We start from the raw sequence: 16,865 nt of genomic DNA, 5'->3' as shown, positions 1-16,865 counted from the left end.
AGGGACAGTGCAGCTATTAAAAAAGCAACAAAACAAAGCAAAACAAAACAAAACAAAGCCACAAATATGATTTTCCCTGTTTTCTGCTGCGAAGAGTGTTACCAAATATAATCTTCACTTATTCGTTCAACAAATACTTGCTGTTTACCAAGGCCTAGGTTCAATGCTATTTTGTGGATTTTCCTTACAGCAGCTTCCTATCTCTGAGAGTCTAGCTGATATTCTCCCACTCTTATGACCTTAAATATTGACTTTTCAAGGGGTATCTGGGTAGTTAAAAAAAAAAGACAGAAAAAGAATGTTCTAGTCTGTCCTAAAGACAGCTGAGTTGAACAACAAAATAGGAGGATGTTCTCTTCTGAAGACAGCCAAACAGCTGTTCCAGCAAATATTAGGTATTCTTGCCATGAAAAATAATGCATGAAGGGTAAGTGAGCCATGGAGGCACACACGTTTCTAGACTGCATCTTAACCTACCATTTCCTACAGACTATTTTATTATTGTTTTATTTATTTATTTATTTATTTATTTATTTATTTATTTATTTAATTTATTATGGTTTCTAACCAAACAGTAATAATATTCAAACCAGGAAATTTGGAAAACCCAAAAGAACATTTAAAAAAGCCAGTCATGTTGGGGCGCGTGGGTGGCTCAGTCGGTTGAGCATCCGACTTCAGCTCAGGTCATGATCTCACGGTCCGTGAGTTCAAGCCCTGCATCAGGCTCTGTGCTGACAGCTCGGAGCCTGGAGCCTGCTTCGGATTCTTTGTCTCCCTCTCTCTCTACCCCTCCCCTGCTCGTGCTCTGTCTCTCTCTGTCTCAAAAATAAATAAAAACATTCAAAAAAATTTAAAAAAAAAAGCCAGCCATGTTATACGTCAGTTATATCTCAATAAAGCTGGGGGGTGGGGGGCAGTCATAAGGCAACCATAAGGTAACAACTGACAACATATGTTTGAAACTAAACTCTCAATATTTTTCCCTATGCATATGAAAAATACATGTATTATAACCCAAAACTGATGTATATTCGCCCTTCTACAGTATTTCCTGTGCTGGTTAACAGGCACCGAAACAGAAATGGAATGGTTGCGTCCTTTCATATGAATACACTATAGCTTTCTCCAAAGGTCACCTTCGGTATTGGATACCTAGTCTGTCTCCAAAATTCATTGTCACACATAACGCTTTAATGAACTTCCACATGAAATTCTTTGCAGACATCTCTTAATTTCTCTGGGTAAAGTCCTAGAAATTGAAATGCTGTATGAAGGAATGTACAGTTTTTAAAGTTTTTGATAATATAGCAACAAATGGCCTTAAAAAAAAACAAAGCTATGCTGATCAACACCTCTGCACTGTGTAAAATTGCCAGGGAAACTTACCTGTCACCCTGGTTAAGGATGAGGTTTTTTGTTTGTTTGTTTGTTTGGTTTTTTTCCTGAGAGTGTCAGAAATTTAGCATTGGAAAGGATTATTGAGGAAGGTCATCCAGTCTTTAACCTTAGTGGTATATAATACACTAGCCTCATCTGGTGAGATTCTAAAAACTGCCAGTCTCAGGCCCGACTCTTGGAGACTCTCATTTTATTAGTCTTGGGTGGAGCCTGGGCATGGAATCATCTTAAAGCTCGTCAAGTGGCTCTAATGTCAGGCAAGGCTGAGAGCCACTGAACTCAAGGGTCTTTTGAATGAAAGAACTTTGCAGACGTTTGGGTTCAGATGTAGGTCAAACAAATTCTTGGCTTTTTCCTTTAATTCTTTGACTTTACAAGACTATTTTTGAGAACACTGGGATACTTTATAAACCTCTTTAAGGGAATCACATATTCTTTTAGTGATGTCCAGGTGAACTAGAAATGGCGGCCCTGGTGCCATCACCAAGACTTCAGTCTGAGGGGAGAAAGTAGTTCCAGTGAGGGGTTTGGCATTGCAATCTGGTCAGAGATGGAGAGAGCCCACTGTGGACACCCACCGAGTCTTAGAGGACAGTGTGAACTAGGGGGATAGGCGCGCCTTTGGAATTCAACATACTATTGAATTCTAGCCTTGTCATTTGTTACTGGGTGACCCTGAGCAAACGCTTCACTGTTCTGGGTCACCGTTTTTCCATCTGTAAAATGAGGCTCTATTCCAACCACCTCACAGGGCAGGGGCGAGGTTTACGCTGGGATAATAACATATGGTTCCCAGGCACTGATCAAAGACAACCACCTTTACCAGCCAGGAGTGCTTCATGCTTAGCTTTCTGTGCAGTGCACTTATTTCTTGATTTATTTTCAATATAAGGGGACCCACTTGTTCCGACTATACTCCCAGTTAGGTCACATGGGTTCTAAGACCAGCTTTGCCACTCCCTAGAGTGCAAGTCACAATTTCCTTGTTTAAACATCTCAAGGCCCCTCCCAACCTCAACAGTCTCTAGAAGAGATCTTTTCCCCTGCTTGGAATTTTTGATATTCACATTAACCGTACTGTAAGAGAACATTCCATGGTACTAGTTAAAAAAAAATCTGTAACTTATGGAGTGCCTGTTATGCACATATACATGTTATGGCATTTAAAGGTCACCACAAACATGGGAGGTAGATATTTGCATCCCCATCAATGGGGGAGGGAACAGATCCAATGAAAAATATTTTTTCCATAATTACGAAGTCAGCATTTGGCACAAATGAGACTTGAACACAACTTTATCACAGTGCCCTTGTCCCCAGCATGCTGAATTCCTAAATACTGCTGGTTATTACAACAAGACTGATTATTCAGGGATAAACTCTTCCTTCAGGGTTTTTCATTTTCCTCTTCCCTATTCTCTGACTTCTTACCAATTGTTATATTAACCCCTCCACAAGAGGTTTTGCGGAAATGGGAAAAACTCTAAATTCCTAGTGATCTTCTAGATTTCTTGGAGTGACCCATATCAATATTGCCTGCCAAATTCTGGGGCACCTGGGTGGCTCAGTCGGTTAAGCGTCTGATTCTTGATTTCAGCTCAGGTCATGATCTCACGGTTCATGGGTTCTAGCCCCACGTCAGGCTTTGTGCTGACAGCAGGCGAAGCCTGCTTGGAATTCTCTATCTCCTCTCTCTCCTACCCCTGCTCGCATGTGCTCTCTCTCTCTCTCTCTCTCTCTCTCTCTCAAAATAAATAAGCTTTAAAAAATTTAAAAATACATATCCTACTAAATTCAAAGCAAGTATATCCCCAGCTCATCTTTTCTTAGCTGGATCCCCCAAATGTCCCAGACTACCCCAACCCTGACCCAAGAGCTGAGGAAGTAGGAATGGAAACCAATGGCAGTCTGAACAGATTCCAGCTAAAATAACTGTGCTTTTCTAGGTTTATAAAATATACGAACATGTAATCATATTGCTCAGGCCCCTTCCAGGGCCTCGGAGATGGTTCACTGAAATGAGGGGCCCCTAGGTATTTGCTCCCTCAGTGGCAGGAGACCCACCTCCAGCATTTCCTTGCTCAATGGCATTTTGCAATGAGACTTGCTCTCATTCACACATGGCTACAGACACATTCATAGTCAAGTGGAAATAATGACTGCTATCAAATATGGTCTAATTCCTCTGTTACTGCTCTCATAACTGATGGATTTCCTTTCTTAAAATTCAGAATTATTTGATTTTAATTGTTTGCAGCCATCACATGATCAAAGAACTTCAGGGCTAGAAATAAACAGAGGCACTACTAATCCACAAACCGTTTGGATTTCCAGGGATGAGAAAATTGAAGCCTAGAGAGCCTGTGTGACCCAGGCAAGCTCCAGAGACAGGCTCTTGTCCATAGCAGGGCACTGCTGAGCGCTTATTCTGCCCAGGAGAGGGAGAAGCACAGACGTGCTCACCGCCCTAGGGATTTTCCTCTGCTTGGGGAATCTGGATATATTTCAAGCAAGACAGTAGTTGATAAAAGTGAAATTATTGCCAGAGGCAAGAAGTGTGACCTCTACCCCATTCAATACTTTTAACATTCAAAATATAGAAAGCTTATTAGCTTTACCTATCAAATGTGAGCCTCCTACCACTGATTCATCCAGCTTCTCCTGAACCAACTGGGCTATCAGTGCTGCAGAGAAGTCCCTTGGGGGTTGAAGATTATACGATTTGAAGAAACTTCCAAAGGCTCTCCCTTTTTACCCAAACTTTATTGTTTTTTGCCAGAAGCACTATAAAACGTTACTGCAACGGACAGGTCCAGTGTGTTTTATAAAGTACAGGTGTGTGTGTGTGTGTGTGTGTGTGTGTGTGTGTGTGTGTGTGTTTAAATAAGACAGAATATAATGTTTCTGAGAATAGAAGAGGTTTTGCGGAAATGGGAAATAGTTGAGCTAATCCCAGGAGGAAAATGACCAACCCAATAAACTATTTTCCAAATTAACTGCATCCTCTAAAATAATTTTGTGGATCCATTTTTAAAGAAATCTTCACAAATACAGAAACTCCACATAATCAATCCATGTCAATATTCAAGAGCAAATGAATTGTTGCTTCTGGTCATGGTCTTAAGTGAGAAGGAAAATCTTGGCCAAACGACTTGCAGGAGATTATGGGAGGGGACAAAGAAGAAGTGGGGTGGGGACCCTCCCTCCAGCCTTAAGGTTTTAAAATCTTTCTTCTTTTTAAAACTGTGGAATCTTTCTTCATATGGACTGGCATGAGCTCAGCAGTGAAACACAATGGAGGAAGTTGTTCCAGTGAAGGCAGGGGTGAAGGTCTTGCTCCCCCATCTTCCCTTACATACATGGACACACAGACACACTTCCCCCAGTTCTATTTCCTAAGGCGCCTGTGAATCCCTAGAAGCCCCTTGAGGTGCAAGTTCTTTAAAGTCTAGTTAATGAGCACTACCGACAAATACAAGTTTAAGGAGCTAAAGGAGTCTGATAGTACCCACTTGCAATCATGCTGATGGATATGATGTGGAATTAAGATTTAAAAAAAAAACAACTTACTTGAAATTGAAAAAGATCAAAACTCTAGAATAGTGTGGTCTAACAGAACTATCTGCAATGATGGAAATGTTCTGTGTCTGTGCTACCCAATACATTAGTCACGAGCCATGTTTGGACATGGAGGCCTTGAAATGGGGCTAATGGGATTGGGAACTGAACTTTTAATTTTATGTAATTTCAATTAATGTAAATGTTAATGTAGACGGCCTCACATGGTTACCGGCTACTGAATGGTGCAGTTCTAGACCATTTCTCTTATGTAGGTAGAAATACAAGGAGAGACTTTGCAATGAAATACATGTCTACTCTCCTTGTGGAAGCATCTGACGAAGCCAATCATTCCCTGCCCCCCACCACCTCATCCTTCTTAATCTCCTCTCTGTTCCACCAAAAGGAAAGCTCAGATAAGAGCCCTTCTGTATGAGCTTCTTGTTGCTGCTATAACAACTTGCTACGAGCTAATTCTTTTTCAGTTCCTGAGGTCAGAAGTCCACCCTGAGCCTCTGTGGGCTAACATCAAAGTGGTGGCGAAACGGCATTCCTCCTGGAGGCTCTGGGAGAGAATTTGTCTTCTTCAATTCCCTAACTCTCGAGGTTGCAAGCACTCCTTGGTGGAAACCCCTTTCTCTATCTTCGCAGCCAGCAGTATGGCATCTTCCAGTCTCCCTCTGCTTCCATCATCACATTTTCTCCTCGGATTCTGACTCGGAACCTCCTGCCTCACCCTTATAAGGACGCTGTAACTACCTTGGGCCCATCTGGATAAGCAGAGATAACCTCCTGAAGCTCAAGATAAACTCAAGAACCTTACTTTAATCATAGCCACAGAGCCCCAGTTGCCATGTTATTGGGCAACATATGCACAGCTTTCGAGGCTGTAGGCATCTTTGGTGGGGGGTGGGCATTATTCTGCCTACCACACCTTTTGTTGTGGATTAACTTGAAGTAAGGCTAGTGCCTTTCATTAAATTCATTAATGGCCAGCTTCAAAAAGGTAGCCTTGGTTGGTAAGGCTTCATCGCAGTTACCCACAAGTGAGGTGAGGTTTTCTCACTCTTTACTTTAACCTGGTGGTTCCCCAAATTTAGCCAGCATCAGATCACCCGTGGGCTTGTGAAACAGATTGCTGGACTCAAACCCCGGAGTTTCTGATCCAGCAGGTCTAGAGTGGGCCCAAGAAATTTGCATTTCTCAGCCAAGTGCAATCATTTTAACATATGTCCATAAATTCTTTGGCATCCCTCCTTTCAAAAGATGGAGTCTTACTTTCATCCTTTGGAGTATGGGCTAGATTTCGTGACCCAATTCTAACTATATTTGATGGATGTGAGGGCATGTGATTTAAAGACAAGGCTCTCTCATTCTCTAAGCATCAACTTACAGCCACAGTTGAGCCTTCAGATTACTGCAGCTTGCAGTAACAACTTGACTGCAACCTCCTAAGAAGCCCTGGGTCAAATTCACCCAGAGAAGTCACTTCTAAATTCCTGACCCACAGAAACTGTGTGAAATAAGACAAGTTTGTTGATACTTAAAGCCACTAAACTTTGGGGTAACTTATCACACAGCAACAGATAACTAATACGTGGTGCTGATACCACTGGTTTGGGGACCACATTTTGAGAACCACTGGTCCAACCCACATACTGTGGAAGGCACCGACATTTCCCCTGCCTGCCTGGATATGCTTCAGAGAACCAGAGGAGGGTAATGTTCTTTGGTTTATATGTACTGCATATTCATTTTCTGTTTTCTGCAGATGTATTCTGTTACCAGCAGCCACTCTCTTGCTGAAGAGCTTTTACTGGGAAGAATAACAACAGTATGGCAACTGATAGCTCCACTCCAGAAGCCCATTTCTGTCTACTCAGGCATCAAAAATGTCCTACACATGGGTGAAGAACCAGGCAGGTTTAAGGAGAAGAGGAAATGATTGAAAGACTAGACCATCACTCTCTCTCACCCTCTGTTCAGCCCGGAGGTGACGATGAAGAAAGAAAACAAAACTCTTGACAAGAGAGGGACGGATAGTACTAGGAGCCAGGAGAGCAAAGGGGTGTCCAACTGTTAAATAATGGGAAACCGAAGCTTCTCCCATTGTGTCGGAGAGGCCAGTTCCTGAGCCAGCTGTAGAGGAAATGGGGAGTTTACATTATCTGGGATGTCAGTAAGAACTGAGTGGACACACTTCCTGTCTGGTTCTCCCCAGGGATCAGCAGCCTCTTCGGCAAAGATGCTCTTCCAGAGGTTTCATTTGTTGTTTACTGTCTCAATCGGCAAACGTGGTCCAAGAGGGGAAATATGGCTCCAAGAGGGAGGGAAGGGAATGGTCGTGGATACAGAGCGCCACACAGAAGGGAGCGGAGGGGGGCTGGGAGGCGGGGAAGGGTGGCAGTTTGGCAGGATGGCTGTCTCTGATTCAGGCAGCGTCAGGCAAGCTGGCCAAGCTGGTGCATTTCAGCGATACCCGTTCTCTTTAATGGGGTGTCTCTGGCTTTTCCATTTATTTTATAGAAACTTAAAATATGACATATGATTCCATTTCTGTGAAATTTTTGGAAAGGCAAAACTAATCTAGAGTGACAGAAAGCAGAAAAGCGGTTGCCCCAGGCCAGTATTGAGGGAGGAGTGGGAATTTGGGGTGTGATGGAAACGTTCCATATTTTTGCTGTGCTCGTGGTTACCTGGGTGCACACATCTGCCACACTTGATTGAACTGTACGCTCAGAATGGGTACATTTTATTGTACGTAAATTATATCTTAATAGTATGGATCTTAAAAAAGTATGACTCATGAGGAGCCCTCTGGTGGGGCATCAAAGACTGGTTTGGCAAAAACAAGAGTTATCTGGTAGAAAAGGGATTCAACTAGTTGTGTGTGGTCTGAGAAATGGAACCAGAATAAATGTGTGCATGCTATAGGAAGCAGATTTCTATTCAATGTATTTATGTCAGTCATTTAACAAAGGTTCATTGAAAGCCCTATCTGTAAAGGTCTTTAACTCTCAGATGTAAAAAAATATATATAATAATAATAATAATAATAAATAATTTGGCTTCTCTATTACCCATTTTCCATTTAAAAAGCCAATCTTTCAAAGAATGGAATATCCTTTGATTTGAGGTTTTCCCATCTTCCTGGAGGTCGTGTCTGACTTCTAGCAGGTTCTCTTAGTGCCAAGGCATTGAGGGGATGTCTAGCCCTCAGGGCCTACTCCATACATCCATGCAGGGATCTTCCCATTCTCAGCCTTGGCCATGAGCCACGTGGTTGAAGAGCTGGCGCTGGCTGCAGTCCACGTAACCTTGACCTTCTGTGCCATCGCTGAGCCATGTTAAGGGAGGGCGTCGTGGTCCCTCTGCTGCTTTTGTGCCATAGTGGATATGGGGTATCCCACACCCAGCTCTCTGCGAGTCTGTCTCTCACCCCATGTGCCTAGAACTGTGACAAAGACACAATATGTGTGTGTTGTTGCTGCTTCCCAGGACGCCACCTTGCAAAGCGGACCCCAGGTTCTCCAGTCTTGGGTCCCCCGAAACATCCTGGAATCGCGGAGACGCGGCCTTAGCCTAGGGGTTAAGAGCAACAACTCTAGACCCAGACCCCTCGTATCCGTGCTCTGCCAGCTGCTGGCCATATCACTGGAGGAAGCATTCATTTCTTTTGTCTGAGTCTCTGCCATCTGGGGGAAGTCATAGTTCTTGGTCCACAAGACGCGGTGGGGGGTCTGATGAGGTAACACCCGAAGCTCATAGAAGAATGTGTGGCACGAGGCTCTTGCTTACGGATTTTCCACACCTCTGCACGCCCTGCCATCACGGTTTTTACCTTTATGGCTGCTTCTCTCTCTCCTTGAGCCACTCCCTCGCAGAGAGAGGGTTTTGCCTCTTGGGCACCTGGTATAATCTCTTTAATGGTCCCGGTTTGAGAAAACACTTAGTCCAAAGGCTTTCCTTTATTTTTTCCTGCTTTCCCCTCTATGCAGGCCTCTCCCTTGAAGCAATAAGGAAAGAATAACTGCTTGAAAGAGCATAGGGAAAAGCGGGAAATACGGACAGAAAAAAGTTCATTTGTATTGATGTCGTCAAATGCAACACGACATCAAACGCATTCTATTTTCATTAAAATGCAGGAAAAGGTGCATCTTACAATAAGTGAAATTCTGCATTTCCTTCTACACAATACAATATCTCTTCTACGCAATACCCCGATGAAGGAAGCCAGTAGGAACCCTGATCAGGGTTCAGAGGAAGAGATGTGGCTTGAGTTATTCCGGTCAGAGGAAAGCTCAGAACCCTGAGCTCAGAACATTTTACGAGGGCTGGGAGGAAGAAAAGGTTTCTCTTCTGTGCGCTGTGGTAGGAATATTGGTACAAAGCCTAGCATAACCGTAGCCATTCGCTATATGAGTTTCCCAGGATTGTCATAACAAATTGCCACCAACTGGATGGCTTAACACAACAGAAATTTATTCCCGTACGGTTCTGGAGGCCAGGTGTCAGCGGGTTCGATTCCTCCTGGAGGCTCTGAGGGAGCATCCATCCTGGGCCTCTCTCCTACATCCTGGCAGCCGCTCCAATCTCTGCCTACATCACCATGTGGCCTCCCCTGTTTTTTTTCCCTTCTCCGTGTCTTCTCCTCTTCCTCTAAGGACACCTGTCATTGGATTTTTTTCCTTCTCCGTGTCTTCTCCTCTTCCTCTAAGGACACCTGTCATTGGATTTAGGGCCCATGAAGATACTCCAGGATGATCTAATTTTAAGATCTTTAATTGCATCTGCAAAGATCCTTTTTCCAAATAAGGTCCCATTCAAAATTCCAGGTGGACATATATTTTGTGGAGCCATCATTCAAGCTGCTGCAGAGTAGTTAAAATGTAAGGGTTTTCTGACTGAGCTTCTGGGAACCTACATGATACTCAAGAGTATGTGGCTGATGTTCAGTACTTTCCAAACGGCAGATTTTGAAAGGCAGTGGACATCTACTACCTGGTTGAAAGCCGGGGAACGAAATTAAAGGAGAAAAGAAGGGCCAGGTACTCGGAAGAAAAACATAACTTTAGAGCTTTCCTAAATCTCTCCTGGTGCCCAACTTATATCATTTCTAAATATTTAACCACATGTCATAATTACTGTGGTCTGAGTCTTTCCACCCACACAGAAAGGGCTAGAAACTTGACCATGGCCAGACAGCCATTCCTTCCATGAAGCTCAGGAAGCAGACGGGACATTATAGCCCTATAGGTTCCCAGATACTTGTTTAAATAGGCTTCCCCTGCCCTGCCCTGCCCCAAATCTGTTTTGTAACTGTGATCTCTCATTCCTGCTTCCTAGGAAACTTCTCAAAGGGGTAGCCCTCAGCTCTGGCTCCATTTGAGCCCCCTGGTGACGTCTCAGACCTCAAAATATTTAGAGAGGACAGCGGCCTTATTCTAAGAGTGCCTTTGCCAGTCAATTTAATTGTCAAGTGACAATTTAACTCTTCTTGAAAGGCATATGGGGCATATTATGTACAGATCAGGATGCTTTAGTTTGGAAGGAACAGAAATTCGAACTTAAAATGGCCAAGACATTAAAAAGAATTTAGTAGGGCTCACAAATAGAAGTCCAGATGTACGATGGGTTTTAGACTTGGATTGATCGGGGCTCTGGCCCCATTTTTCTGCAGTTCTCTTCTTTTCTACACGTTTTGGCGGGCTTTCTTCTTGGTAGCAAATGGCTACAGTTATTCTAGGCTTTGTACCAATATTCCTACCACAGCACACGGAAGAGAAACCTTTTCTTCCTCCCAGCCCTCGTAAAGTGTTCTGAGCTCAGGGTTCTGAGCTTTCCTCTGACTGGAATAATTCAAGCCACATGCCTTCCCCTGAACCAAACAGGTAGGATTATTCTGACAGGTAGGATTGATTAGATTAATGAAGGCCCACCCCGAGCAGGAATGGGGACAAGCCCCCAAACCAAATGTGGCTCCACCAGCAGGGAGAGACGAACTGGCTGTCAAAGAGGCAGCACCCAGTGTTCCTCTACCCCCCCTGGCAGCCAAGCAGCTGACGTTCTTTCTAGAAGCATTCCTTTCTCCAGGGGTTCACAAATGTGCTTTACACTTTGCAAAGGATGTTCATTTGAAAATCACTGTGACGTAGCAAATCACACAAATATTTGGCGTGGAGATAAAAAAAATCATCTAATGACCTGTGGTCCTTTCAGAATTAATTTTCTCTGATCCGAGGCATGATGCGATGAAGCCCCAGCTCCCCGGTGTGTTTAAGAAGGTGTTTGTTTGTTTAATTAATTTATTTATTTAGAGAGAGCGTGCACACACACAAGTGCAAGCCAGGGAGGGGCAGAGAACGAGGGAAAGAGAGAATCCCAAAGAGGCTCTGTGCTGTCACCAGAGAGCCGATGCTGAGCTCGAGCCCATGACTCTGGGATCATGACCTGAGCTGAAATCGAGTCAGACACTCAACTGGCTGAGCCTCCCACATGCCCCAAGAATATGTTTTTGATTACTGTGAGGTTTGCCCGTAATAACAAACATCTTTTAAACTTGCCTCTAAGAGGTCATAAGATGAAGGAAGAAAAATAGATAACAAAATTAACCCAGGAAAGAAAGAAAGAAACCTAGTTTTTCGCCAATGGATGATGTAATGGCTATTTTGATGTGTCAATATAGCTGGGCCACAGTGCTCATGTACTGCATATAGATATAGATATACCAAACATTATTCTGGATGTTTCTGTGAGGGTGTTTTTGGATGAGATTTACACTTAAATTGGTGGACTCTGAGTAAACCAGACTGCCCTCTAAGTGTGGGTGAGCCACATCCAATCAGTTGAAGGCCCAAATAGAGCAAAAGGCTAACTTAACATCCCCCAAGCGAGAGGAAACTTTCCAGAACAGCTTTCACTCTTCCTGGCTTTCAGCAGATGCCTTCGGACTCAACTACCACCTGCTGACTCTCCAGCTTGCTGGCCTCATCCATCAGATTGAGACTCACCAAGTCTCCACAATCATGTGAGCCAATCCCTTAAACTAAACCTCTTCCTATAGGCAGCCCCATCCTATCGGTTCTGCTTCTCTGGAGAGCCCTGACTGGTACAGATGGTGATAGACACGAGCGTCCCCATGGGAGGGGAGGTTACAATATTTGTCCTGAGAAGTGGGCGGTTCCGGTTAATTATTGCTGCGTGACAAACTATACCAAAACTTGGTGACTTAAAACAACTACCTTACTTTTTCTCAGAATTCTTGACAGCTGAGTGGTTCTTCTGTCGGTGTCACCAGGGGTCACTCGTATGGGCACACTCAGCTGGTTTGCCAGTGGCTGGGCTCAGGCGGCACGTGGAGACGGTCGGACTTCTCTCTACATACCTAGTGTCAGGGCCCCTCTCTCCCTGTGCCTTTTCCACGTGTCCCTGCGGTGGTCTATGTCAAGGCAGCCTGACCTCTTACACAGAAGCCGGGGACATCGAAAAGGGTAAAGCAGGAGCTGCGAGGTCTTCTTGAGGCTAAAGCCCGGAACTAGTGCAAGGTTAAATTCCATCGCAGTTTATTGGCTAAAGCCAATTACAAGGACAAGCCCCGATTCAAGGGGAGGGCACCTCCCAAGGGCCTCCATACTGCAAGTATGGTTTATGGAGCCCCATGATCTTATCTGATTGACACCACAGGCTAAGCGTCCCATTCTGCAAATGCATCCTTCAGCTCTATCACCACAGAAGAGAGGTTGAGATCTCCTGGCCTCAAACAACATACGGCAGCCAGTGAGAAACCCGTGTGATGGCCTATAGGTTTCCTCTCCGGCCCAAATACTCAGTCTCCCTAAAGCCTAGTGGCACCTGTGAGTGCCCTCTTTTCCCATTAGCCTTCTTCAGTACCTACTGTCCCTACATGTATCGTTTCACTTTCCCCGCCCACACTAATCTGGTGACTCGTATTACATGACTGATTATGACCAGATTCTCTCTAAAAATGGGGAATGGAAGATTAAAGTAATTAACCGGCTCCTTCAGGCAGGCTATTTCCTATATTAGGTCTTAATGCCTTCATTTTATCATTCAAATAATCAGGTGAAAGCTGGAGCTTTGGAAACACTGTCCTTAGAGGACCTGATTTTGCCCTTGGCTTCTGGACCCTGGCTCGCCCGGCAGGCCTTGTCAGCGGAACCCCATGTAGCATCCAATTCGCAGATACACAAAGCCCATCTGAGCCACCGTGAATGTCACGAGTCGTCCGTGAGAAGAGCATCTAGAAAGCCCTGACGGCCAGGACGGGAGGGTCTGGGGAGCACACACTGGTGGGAGGGGGTGGGTTCCAGGCCAGCGTGTGGGATCACTGGGGGTTCTGGACCTTTTAGGCACAAGAAATCCGTGCTCAACCAGAACCTTCTCCAAGACTCTGACTGACGATGCCCAGGACGTGGCTACTTGGCTGAGCCTCTGGGAGCCAAGAAAGAAAGTGAAGCCTTGAGGAACACATTTCAAACCCATTCCATGGCTCCTGGCAGAAAGAAAGTCTAAATTTAGATTTCTGACCAGACGGTTTCAGACACAATGTCTTACACGACAGGAAATGAACAGGTTTTCAGGAGAGAGGGGCCAGCTCCTCACCCACGGATGTATCTACCACACGGGAGGGGACACGTGTCAAGCACTTCTTACAGATGAGGCTCCGTGGAAGAGGAAGGGGACGTCACAAAGAGCAATAAAGCCGACCCTGCTTTAAGAAGACTTTGGTCCAACAGACGTGGGTCCGACCTCTGCAGCCCGGGTCCTGCCCGGCTTTGGGATCACAGAGGGGGCCAAATGTGCCGGGAGATCATTCTGACGACAAGAAGGTTAGTTCTGAAAGAAGTGAGAGTCAGCAAGATCTTAGCGGGCAAAGCCGTGGGCAGAACAGAGCCACGCAGCGTGGCTGGGTGAGGGGGACTGGCACCTTGCCTACGTTCTATAGTCTTTCACCTTCTTGTCTCACCTGACCCTCACCTGACCTTTCACCTTCTTGTCTCACCTGAGCATCACTGCCTCTTCTGCCGAGGAGGACGCTGAGACCAGAGAGGTGAAGCGGCTGCCTTCAGGTCACACAGCCAGTTCAAGGCAGGACTGTGCCTCAGTCACGGCACTCAGGCCGCAGAGATCCCGACACAGGGGAGACAGGGAGGAGGAATGTCGGTCTTCTCCCCCAGAACAGGCATCCTGCCAAGTCCAAAAAGCAAAGTGCCTTGAGTGGAAGACAGCCCGCAGGTGAAGGCAGCTCCCTGGCCATCTGCCCAAGGGAGGCTGGCACAGTCACCTGTGACCTGGGGACAGCGGCCTCTCCTGTCCCAGACAACAGCACCTGCTCGCCTGATCACCAGGCAGAGGAAAAACAAACCTCTGACAGCCCCACATCCTTCTGAAGCTCTCCCCAGACGTAGCACCCACGGCAACCAAACAGAGGGCCAACAGCACCATCCCGACCGCCCTGAAGAACCCCACAGAATGCAGGTGGAGACATGCCCGCAGTGGGACCGCCCACCTAACTGAGCACTTACTATGCGCCAGGCGTCACACCAAGCGCTTGCAGTGGGTTACCCATTTAACCTTTCCACAGCCCTGGGCGGGAGTACCGTTACTACCCCACGCACCAGCTATAATCTCCACCCTGGAACTTCCCCTTCAGACACTCCAGTAACACCTCCCCTCAGGAGAGCCTAGCAAGTGACAAGTGAATGACACAATAGAATGTAAGTGCCGGGAAACCAAAGTTTGTGTCTGTTGTGCTCACCGATGCCACCCAAGCTTCTAGGACATTGCCAGGCACGTGGCAGATTTTCAATACATATTTGTCGAGTGAAGCAAAGAACCATACAACCACCCTAAGATGCACATGCTGAGTTGGCCAAGCAATTTGCTCCCACACGTTGGTCCTGAGGGTTGAAATTCAGATTTTTCCTTACTAAAGCCTAAGAGTAAAGTCCCTCGATGCTGTAATTCTATACACAACATGATTGGTGAATGAGCCACATGCTCAGCCCCAGCCCTCGTTCACAGGGAGAAGGTTACAGAGGGAAGGGGACATACTTATTTGCCCCCAGGCTTATTTGCCTAAGGTGCACTTGGTCTGGCTGGATCCCTACCGCTCTGTCCACCGCCCCCAGGGTCTGGATTCACCTGCTCAGATATACCCCAGCCACAGGGAGTGTAGAATTGGCTTGAAATAATATGTGCCCCTGAGCAGTAAGAGGGTTCCTCCCACACTGGCGTTTCGCTAGGTCTACACAATCTGCCAAGTGAGTGTGTTTGGCTCTCCAGATAAATGAGGAGCCAAAGGGTGTCTTTCTGACTGTGAATTCTTGGCATTTTTTTCGCGCTTCTAAATAAGCAAAGTTAACACTGCCAGTGTTCTCTGGCACCGCTGAGGGCTGTTTAATGAATAAGAGAATCACAGATCGTGGTGGTAAAAGGGCCTCAGAAGTCACCTGATGCGGGGGTTTTCAAACCTTTTAGTCAACGGAATCCTTCTTTCAAACATAACCTTACCCTGAAATTTATCATTGTATACTATCGATCATATCGTATCATACCCTACAGAACACACATGAGATTATATTACAGGAGAGAAGCTGGCAGTGCTGTGGATAAAGTCAGGGGGCAGCCGAGTCCCCTCCCCCCAGCCCTCTCTTACCTTTCTTCCTTCTGGCAGCCAGTATGGGTTCCAGAAACACCAGTCTAACTTCACCCCCTCTAATGCAATGGGAAACAAAGGATCAGGGAGGTGAAGGGACTCGTCCAAGGTCACACCGCTAGGTAACGACCATGCTGGGGCTTGGGGTTAGCACTCGCTGTAGCGCGGCGCCCGCGCACACCCACTTTCTGCAGCCCAGCGCTGGCGCAAACCCAGTTTCTATGGCCCGGCGCCTGCGCAGCACACCCACTTTCCTACAGCCCCGCGCCCGCGCAAACCCACTTTCTACAGCCGGGCGCCTGCGCACACCCACTTTCTACAGCCCGGCGCCTGCGCAAACCCACTTTCTAACCCTTGCACTGGAAGAAACACCTGCCGGCGCCGGGCAAGTGTGCCAAGAGGATGCTCCGCCTGCGTTGGTTGAGGGTGTTGCTTATGAAAGACAGTAAGGGCTACTTTAATATAAAATCTCAACTCTATGGCAGAGTGCCCCAGCTCCTACTTTGGACATCCGAAAGGTGACAGGGCACTCACTGGCCTTAACTTCTCGTGTCCCGAGGAAACCTTAGTCCTCAAAATGGGCTCTTCAATGGCAGAGAATGCACAAACAAAACAGTCTTCTATTTATCAAAAATGAGGCGCTGGGAGTCATGTTAGGGAACCCAGCCCGCGCTCACCCTTGTGCAACCATCAAGACACAGTGTCCTCCCTGTGAAAGGCAGCACGTGACTCCGTAGACTCTCGAAACTTCCTCTAGCTCAGAGATGCTAAGAGCCTAACAGATACAGAAAACAAATAGCTTCTCCCCCAGGTGGAGGAGTCTCTTCTCATACTGTCTCCTACCCAGGCAGGGAAAGAAGTGTAACCAGATGAGCCCGGGGCCACAGTCAGGGCCACGTGCCCTCCAGTGAGCAGAAATGCTGTGACTCACACAAATATACTACATGAATGCCTCCAACCCCCCCCCCCCCCCATACCCCTGCTTCAATAGGTCTTTCTTTTGCTCGGCTTCTCAGTTACCTTTCTCCTTAGCTTAACCTACTTAAAAAAATTTTTTTTGAATGTTTATTTATGTTTTAAGAGACAGAGAGACAGAGTGTGAGCGGGGAAGGGGCAGAGAGAAAGAGAGGGAGACACAGAATCCGAAGCAGGCTCCAGGCTCTGAGCTGTCTGCACAGAGCCCGACGCAGGGCTCGAACCCATCAGCCATGAGATCATGACCTGAGCC

At 46.2% G+C, this 16,865-nt stretch overlaps 1 long non-coding RNA gene across 1 annotated transcript in view; it reads right to left on the bottom strand.

Moving 5' to 3' along the window:
* LOC147579441 (uncharacterized) overlaps positions 1-15,840 on the bottom strand; it is a 37,108-nt gene extending 21,268 nt beyond the window's left edge. Inside the window, exons 1-2 of the long non-coding RNA XR_015253948.1 lie at positions 15,638-15,840; positions 13,982-14,166 (exon numbers count right to left, since the gene is read on the bottom strand). This is a non-coding gene — a long non-coding RNA (uncharacterized LOC147579441). The remainder of the gene's footprint in view (positions 1-13,981; positions 14,167-15,637) is intronic.
* Positions 15,841-16,865: the final 1,025 nt, after the last annotated feature.

The sequence above is a fragment of the Puma concolor genome, chromosome B4 (assembly GCF_028749965.1).
Source record: "Puma concolor isolate L17-30 chromosome B4, mPumCon1.1.hap2, whole genome shotgun sequence".
NCBI classification, from domain to species: domain Eukaryota; kingdom Metazoa; phylum Chordata; class Mammalia; order Carnivora; family Felidae; genus Puma; species Puma concolor.
The sequence above is the reverse complement of the archived record's forward strand: the minus strand, read 5'-3'. Positions and strand labels throughout refer to the sequence as shown.